We start from the raw sequence: 8,917 nt of genomic DNA on the forward strand, positions 1-8,917 counted from the left end.
CAGCTGTAATGGCCGAAATCAGGCAAGAGGAGAGAATGTTCCGCTCACCACCGAAAGTGATTTCCGGTTTTCCTAGACTTCGAAACACTACTTCCTTACGGAAACAATCAACCAATGCACCATGTGTCTCCAGAAAGTCCATCCCCAGAATTACATCAAACTCAACAAGATCTAGAGGAATTAGGTTGGCCTCCAGGCAAAAACCATCAACCATTAAAAACCCATTCTATCTTAAGTGCTCCTCCCGCAGGTAAAGAAACATACCACTCGCCTATAAGGAGTGATGACAGCAAATTTGCAAAACATGCGAATCTACTTGACATAAAACAATGCGTCGCACCGAGATCAATTAAGGTTAAAGCAGGTTGATTAAAGATAAACAACGTACCAACAATAACTTTCGGTGAATCACGGCCCTCCTGCTGGGTCATAGAGTGCAGTCTGGCATGTGTCACCGGACGACCTCGCTGAGCCCTGCCCTGCAGAGAGCTAGCTAGGCCTACCGAGCTGATGCGGGCACCGCTAGTCGACCCGTCAGCAGAGGACTGACCCACAGCCTGAGTGGGGGTAGATCTCGCTCCCTGAGCCAAAAGAGGGCAGTCTCTCCTGAAGTGGTCCTGCTAACCACACATAAAACATCCCACTGTCTGATACTGTCCAAACTGAGCTGGTTGGCTAGTCGAAGCCCCACTCGAACCACCATGATAACTCTTGGACCTCTTAAGCTGCCTAGACTGCTGTCCACTAAACTAACCCTGAGAGAATCTCCTGACACGTCCCCTGAATCTAGTACGGGACCTCGAACTGGAACCACTGCTCTTCCCACTACCAACGGAAGAACCAGAACCGGATGTAGAAGTAGCCCTCTTAGATGGACCCTGGCTAGGGCCACCAGGATCCCTGGGGTGAAATCCGGCAGGTGAGTCCGACTCAATGTCCATGGCATAAGATACTGCCTCAGGAAAACTTCGGTACGGTGTGCCTAACATCTTATCCTTAAACTTTCCTCCAAGTCCCAAGACAAATCTACGAATCTTACTTTGCTCAGTACGAACCAAATCTGGCACATGGTGAGCCAAGGAGAGAAACTCCTGCTCAAACTCCAACACTGACTGATCATCTCTCTTCTCCAAACTCAAGAACTGGTCCTGCATCCGATTAAGGTGGGCATCACTAAAGTATCATCCATAGAAATGGGTCTTGAACATATCCCATCTCATCGGGCCGGCATTTGCAGGGTCATTGACAACATCAGTCCACCAATGCCAGGCGGTATCCTCAAGGAACTGTACTGCCAAATTCACTTTCCTATCCTCTGGAAGATCCATCTGGGAGAAAACTCTCTCCATCCTGTCAATCCACCGCTGAGCCTCTACAGGTGAGGCGGCAGAAGCAAAAGTCTGAGCCCCATGCCTCCTAGCACTCTCCACAGTATAGTCGGTACGTGACCCGGGGAGTGTTGCAGCAATCTGCCAAAAGAACTGCCCAAAAGTATCTGCAAACCCCCTAGGTATCGGCTCATCTTCCTCAACCGGAGTTCTCCCATGTGCTCGGCGATTACGAGCCATAATACCTGAAGAAAGAGTATTTAAGAAGTTCAAGGATCAGTACAACAAAGTATCTACTTTACATGCATAATAACACACTAGTACCGAAGAGCACACGATGGGGACCTGCCGTGGTCGGGCCATCACTCGGGAGGTACTAGACATCATTAGGCATATAAAGTAGCAAGGAAGTAAGGAAGTCTACGGAATCTAGAAACCTAGTACTCTGATACCAACTGACAAGACCCGCCTCGGATTCCACCCTGGAATCCGAAGTGGCCCTGCCGGACCCACTTTTAAAGAAGGTTTACCAAAAATTTTGGCATAACCTCCATTAAAAATGGACAACCCAAAAACATGTGGAAACAAATTTCACTTCTAATAATTCAACCACAACTCCTGGCGCTACCTTGCTCCCATCATTCAACCAACTCAAGCCCAAAAATAATAACAGTGTATCAAGTACTTCAAGTCTAAGAAACTCCAAGATTTAAGATACTACAATTCACAAAGTTAGGTCGTAGACCTCAAATATAATTCCATACAAGTCTGGGTCAGAAATCCCATAGTAATCAGAGCAATCTAGAAACGTAAATTAACATGGAGTACAGTAGGCTAAACAGGTAACCTACAAAATATGATGATGGAAGCGGATGCGGTCACTATGGCTCACTCCTGAACGCCGAGCAGCAATACTGTAAACTGGGCATTTGAAACTGAAGGGCCTAGGGGAAAGTACATAAAAATGTTAGCGTGAGTGGACAAAAATAAACAATTTTAAACCAAATGGATTTTATACTTTCCCACATTTATTTCTTTTAAAATTTCCCGATGCATGCAATCATTAACGAAAATAAAACAAGAGAAGTTCTACTGCCAGTCACAAACAATTAAAAGAAAAGGTTGAAACCCTTACACTCAAGGAAATAAAACCAGCCCCGCTGGCTAAAATAAATCGGACTAGCCCCGCTAGTCGAAAATAGTATAATGAGTAGGGGAAGACGATAGCCATACGAGTGAGCCTCCCAGGCTCGGGTGATAGCCTCCCAGGCTAAAGTACTCCCATTACTCCCGTAATATACCCTTACGCCACTATGTGTAGCGATAGGATACTGGGCTTCAAAATTACTGTCACAGAGACAGTAACCAGCTCCACAAAGGCGGAGGGCTTCGATGATCCCATCACCTCGCCACAAAGGCGGAAGATCAAAGCTAGCAATGATAAGTCACCCAAATTATGGCAAAAGAAAATCCGTAAACCTCATAAATCCATAAAACTTCCCCAACTCTCGTAAATGAATTTCCAACGACGTGTCCCACACATCAGGAGTATCTCAAATTCAAAAATAAATAGGAGATAAATAATTATAAAGACTAACTCCATCGAAATCTCATTTCGAAAATCTCATAAAAATCTCAAATCGATGAATATAAATATAATATAAATAGTATAAATCCGGAAATCACATCGGAAATAAATAAATAAGAGAAGATAAGCATAATCCAATGACGTGACCCCGCACGCCATAAAATCTCCAAATAATCAAATATCCAAAACCATTTCTGAAAGTAACCAAATGCTCGAGAAAGTAATACGATAAACAAATTATTATCTCAGAAACAAATAAATAAATGCATGCATCATTCTTTGAAAATAAAAGTCCACTCACAGTATATGGTCAATCCTGACGTCGCTCGGTATTTTCCTCGTACGAAGACTCCTCTCGTCCTGTACGAATAGTACTCGTAAAAATATATTTACAGGACAAAAATTAATTTTACGATAATTAGAAATTGAAATTCAAAACGTCCCCCTTTAACATCCCACTCCTTAATTCACATAGAATCTATCCATAATTCTCCAATAATATTCATTCATCGATATATAAATTCTAAAGTTAATTCGAAAGAAATCTGGCGATCGAATTCACGTAAATCGACAATTAACAATTCATGCTCAATTTGTAATTCCTCCAATTTCCACCAAACTTCATGTATAAAATTCTACAATCGTTAAGGGATTTATGGAGTCAAAATAGTGAATAAAACACAGCTCCACGCGCCACCCACAGTGGCCGTGCGTGGGGCCCACGCGCAGGTGACCACTACCTCCGATGGCCACCAAATTCCGGCTACAGCAACATCACAACAGACCCAATAATTTTCTCAACTACAACACATTTCAATTTTACCTTTAAACGCTCGAAAATGGCCGGTGACGAAAAACTCAGAAATTTCAAACCCTAGGTTTGAAATTTCCTTCCATTCGTCCTCCACACGGTAAATTGGAGCTAGAAACTTGAGGGCAAACGATCACCGGCTCGAGGCGCCCCTATTAGACTAGGTTTGGCGATCGGAGATGGCCGAAAATGAAGGAATTGCTGGAAGAAGCCAAACTGCAGCTGTAATGGTTCTTGCTTCGATTTGAGGTTTCTCGGCCAAATCGTTGAAATCCAAGGGCACCAGCGTGGGAAAGGAGAAGAGGCGACCTTGTGGTGGCCGGTTGTCCACCGATTGATGGCCGGACGGCGGAGAATTTAGGGGAAGAAGAAACCGGCGAAAATGAGGGAGGAAGAGATCGGGGGAGAGAAAAGGGAGAGTTACCGTGGGTTTCCGAAAATGGAAACCTATAGTGGTAACTTTCCATATATATATATATATTTATTACCATAAATAGTAACTTCCACATTTTAAGCTATAACTTTCACATACGAACTCCGATTTGAGTGTACCACATGTCCACGGACTCGGTTCAACGTCCCCTACAACTTACATGAAGGAAATTTTCTCAAATTGTTAATCCATAAAAAGTCAACTTCTAGCCACCCCCCTAAAAGGTAAAACTATAACCGCGAATGGTAAAACATACAGTAATTCTTGTAACACAGTAAAAGGGGTAAATTGGATATGGGGTGTAACACCGCAAGTAGCTACTGTTAGGGATAAAATGCCAATTATTGATGACATGAGCTTCTATGGGGTGATTACTGAAATATGGGAGCTCGATTATGAAAAGTTTAGGATCCCTATCTGTAAGTGTGATTGGGTAGAGAATAGAAGGGGCGTGAAGGTAGATGAGCTTGGGTTCACATTGGTGAATTTGAATAAGAAAGGTCGTTTAAATGATACTTTTGTGTTGGGAAACTGTGTTCATCAAATCTTTTTTGTTCAAGACCCTGTAGATCCAATGTGGTTAGTAGTTCTAAGAATTTCTACTAGGGATTACAGTGATTTTGAGGTTGAAGATGAGCTTGGGGACACTATTATTGCTCACCATCCCATCACCACCATGATGCCATCTATTGAATTACCTGGTAACTTAGCAAATGAGGAAGAAGTGGGTTACATGAGGGAAGGGGAGGAGGATATAGTTGTTGATGGATAATATAGGCAGTTTAATTTCTATTATGATAATTTGTTATCCCACTTCAATTCCTTGTGGTTTGTTATGTATTGGTTGATCAGCACCTTTCATTTTTGCTTTAGCCATGTAATTTGGTACAAACCAGATATGTTGTTGTCAACTTGTTGAATGAAACTGATTGAAGCTTTCTACATGTCATGTGATCACTAAAATGGCATGGTTTTTGGTTTCTTTCTGTATTTAGTCTAGTCTTTATTGTGTGCGCACATTGTATTGTTCTTTACATGATTATTGAAACAAAAGTGTTTATTCTTTAGCACAAGTGGCTAATTAATGTCTATCAAGTCTTTTTTGTAGATAATGGGACCAACAAAATCTGCCTCAATAACGAAGAAGTCAAAGGATAAGGGAGTGAAGCGGAAGAAAACTAAGTCATCAAAAAAGTCACATTCGACATCAACTGATGCATCCATTTCTGATAAAAATGGGAAATCTAACAAGAAGGATGAAGAGACCGGAGGTCTGAAGCTATTTAAGCGACATTGTGTGACAATGTCACGTATTTCAAGGCACAAAGAGCTTAAGGCAGAAGAAAGTGGTTCTCTTCAATGTAAAAGGGACTCCATGCGGGAAGGTAGCAAAGGAAATGCAATCATATATTGGTATCTTAGCTCGTAGAAAGATACCAATCATAAGGACAACTTGGAGAACTAGCAAGAGCCAAATTAGAGGTGTCACAGCTGAGGAGAAAGAGAAAATCTGATTATGTGTGCAGGTATACATTTGTCTATTCATGAAGTTATTAGTAGCATATCATATTTCTGTAACTTTTACCTTCTGACATCAAAGTTTCTGCCATATATTATGAATGATAATACAATTTGGCCCTTTTGTTTTTTTTCTTATCACTTACAAGAACTGTGTTTCTATACACAGGGATCATTTGAGATTGGTCCTGAAAAAAGGAAACTCGTATTGGAATCAGCTGCATCAAAATGGAGGGAATTCAAGTCCCGGCTCACAAGGCATTACATTATGCCTTACTTGGATGACCCTGAATCCTGGAAGTTTCCTCCAGATGATTACAGATTCATCAATAAAGATCATTGGACCCAATTTGTGGCTGAACAGACAAACCCACAATTTATTGTAAGTTTTACGTACATTAAGGTTGTTGTGTTAAGTTGTTATATTAAAGAGGTATATCAATTGAGTGCATATGTTTTTCAGGAAGTGCGTAGGTTGGCACAAGCTAGGAGTGCGAAGAATAAGTATCCCCACTGAATGTCACGTAAGGGATATGCTGGGTTGGTGGAAGAGCTGGTAAGTTATAGGTATTGGTTAGGTAATTTGTTAACGTGGCTATTAATTTATCACCACAAATTTAGTAACCATCTATTTTTGGTAGTCTACAACAATGGAGGAGGAGGAAATTGATAGAGCGACACTATGGATCGCTGGATGACAGACCAAGCAAGGAACCTTCAAGGATGAAGGGACGAAGCAGTGCGCTGAAAAAATTGTGAGTATAATTTTGTGAAGTTCAATGTCTACAGCTGACCTTTTAAAATTTCGTCTATGCTTATTTACTATTTTTGTAAATGTAACCAGAGGGACTTGAAGGAGAAGGTTGCTAGTGGAGAATTAAGCACTAGTGGAAGTAATGATGTGCAACACTTTGGCTTTGGGCACTCATGAGCATGGTGGTAGAGTGCGAGGGGTGGGAGCTTATGTGAATCCCTCATCTTATTTTCACACCCCTAAACGTAGAAGGGAGAGCATCCAAGAGACTATTCGAATCAATGTGCAAAAAATACTAGAAGAAGAAAAAGATAAAATCATTGAAGAGGCCAAGCAACAGGCAATTAAAGAAGAAAGGGCATTTTGGGTTGATAAGCTTGCACAGCTGGAAGCAAAGGTTGACGCAAGGGAGGTTGGGAAAGTAGCTAGTTCTCCAGCAGTGCTAGAGAAATACATTCTGCATGGATCTGGGCAAGACAGTTGTTCACAAACTGCAGGTCCAACATGTGATGAAGATCGATATGCTCAAGTGCAAGACGAGGTAGTGAATGTTGTGGATGGGAAAGCAATTCGGAAAGCTTTTGATGTAATTGAGGAGAAAGCAATGGAATGTAAAAACAAAGTTTCAAAGAGGAAGGAGTGTGATGGAAAATCTGTTTTCAACTCCAATAAAAAGGATGAGCTAAGGAAGTTGAGTGAGCATGAAAAGAAACAAGTGGCTGACCATGGAGTTGAGGGACAATTAGCTGGAGAGAAAGTGGTAGTTACTTAAACAGTTATCTATATTATTGCAACGTAGTATAGTTTTTATTGATTGTGGACTATATATATACATATACACACACACACACAAACAGTATATAGAAATCTGTATTTGAAGATAAAATTTCAGCTTTTTTGTATGTTTCAGGTATAAGGAGCTGAGACTAGTGCCAAGTTCGCATTAGGTTCAATTGATCATATTGTAGCTCTTGGCACTGTGATGGAACACAATGGCCCCTCCCAAGTTTGTCATGGTTATCCACTAGGGGATAATAAATTGCGTGTTTTAGTCTCTGTTGCAATTGAGGAGAACGCCTTAGTTCCGTTTCCTGTGGGTGATGAAATACGAACTGTTAGGCAGGCCATGGGGAGTTGGGTACCATGGCCGAAAGTGCTTGTCATAATGTCACCTGTGAAGGTAAGTTCTCATAATAATTGTAATATATCCAGATCTTGATTTGTCCATATTCCTATTTGCTTAAGATTGCCAGCCTATAAGATTAGAAAATAAAATCATCAATCTTGTATGTGTAGAAACCTGAGAAGAAGAGAAAAAGAAAGTGGTACAGGAAGACGAACTCTTTGAGGATGAGTTTAGCCTACAATCATTGGCAGCTTCCTTACCAAATTCATTGAGCATGTTGTACATGTGGGGTAAGGTCAGATTCAAAGATAGGAAGGCTATCACCATTCAAATTGAGGCTGAAGTGTTTGGCCGTGCACGGAAAACATTTATACTACGGCAAGATGTGCACAGAATTGCAACCATGAACGAATTAACTGGGAACTGCATAGTGATATACCAGAGGTAAAAAAAAAAAAATTGATTTATTTCTAGTAAGTACCATGTGTTATCTCATTGGTGTATCAATGTGAATAATCTGTTGCTGAATTCAAATTTTCAAATTGGTGTATATGCTTGTAATTAGGTACCTCTATGATGTCATGAGTCAATATAAAATGTTGGATATAGTTGCTTTTGTTGAACCTGCGTTGATTGGGGCAATTGAGTGTGGGAAAGGTCAAGAAAGGTCCCAACATATAAAGGAGAGGCTGGTATCTGCAAAACCTGGACAGATTTTCATGCTGCTGTATAACTCAGAGCAAGTAATTTGATAATTGAATGCTAGCAACTGTTATATATGTAATAACTTACTTGTAGTGATACATGTGGACTGATAATTAAAATCATATTATATTGTTATATAGTAAACATTGGGTGCTGACTGTTATGGATCCCGAACAAGAAATTGTTTATTTTATGGATCCCATGAAGAGGCGGGTTACCCACCGGAGAATGGGTTTCCATTGTTGATAGGTAAGTTACAGTCATACAAGTTTGAATAATGCAATGTTGAGTACAATGGCTATTTCTTGAAACCTGATAGTCTGTGCATCTATTCTGTTTTAGTGCAATATCTATGTATAATACACACAAGGGTAGGAAAGGCCGAAGTTCACCTATATGGAAAAATTTGTCAGTATGTATGTTTTTCCTATAGAGGATTCTGGAAGCAAATTTGTATTAGGTTCCATGATTATTAATTTTGGATTCTTTTGTTTTCGCTATGTTGGATTCACTGCTTTTAGGGTATTCCTCCTCAACCGAACAACAAGGAGTGCGGCTACTTTGTCATGCGATACATGAGAGACATCATTGAGGATAAAGACTTTCCATTTGTTAACAAGGTACAATAAAGCTTGTTATTCTATTTGTGTTCCA

General features: G+C 40.6%; 1 long non-coding RNA gene across 1 annotated transcript; it reads left to right on the forward strand.

Moving 5' to 3' along the window:
• The first annotated feature begins 7,485 nt into the window (after positions 1–7,485).
• On the forward strand, positions 7,486–8,196 carry LOC121052220. The gene is made up of 3 exons (XR_005808514.1): positions 7,486–7,612; positions 7,729–8,002; positions 8,124–8,196. It is a non-coding gene; the product is annotated as an uncharacterized LOC121052220 (long non-coding RNA).
• The last annotated feature ends 721 nt before the right edge of the window (positions 8,197–8,917 follow it).

The sequence above is a fragment of the Rosa chinensis genome, chromosome 1 (assembly GCF_002994745.2).
Source record: "Rosa chinensis cultivar Old Blush chromosome 1, RchiOBHm-V2, whole genome shotgun sequence".
NCBI classification, from domain to species: Eukaryota; Viridiplantae; Streptophyta; class Magnoliopsida; order Rosales; family Rosaceae; genus Rosa; species Rosa chinensis.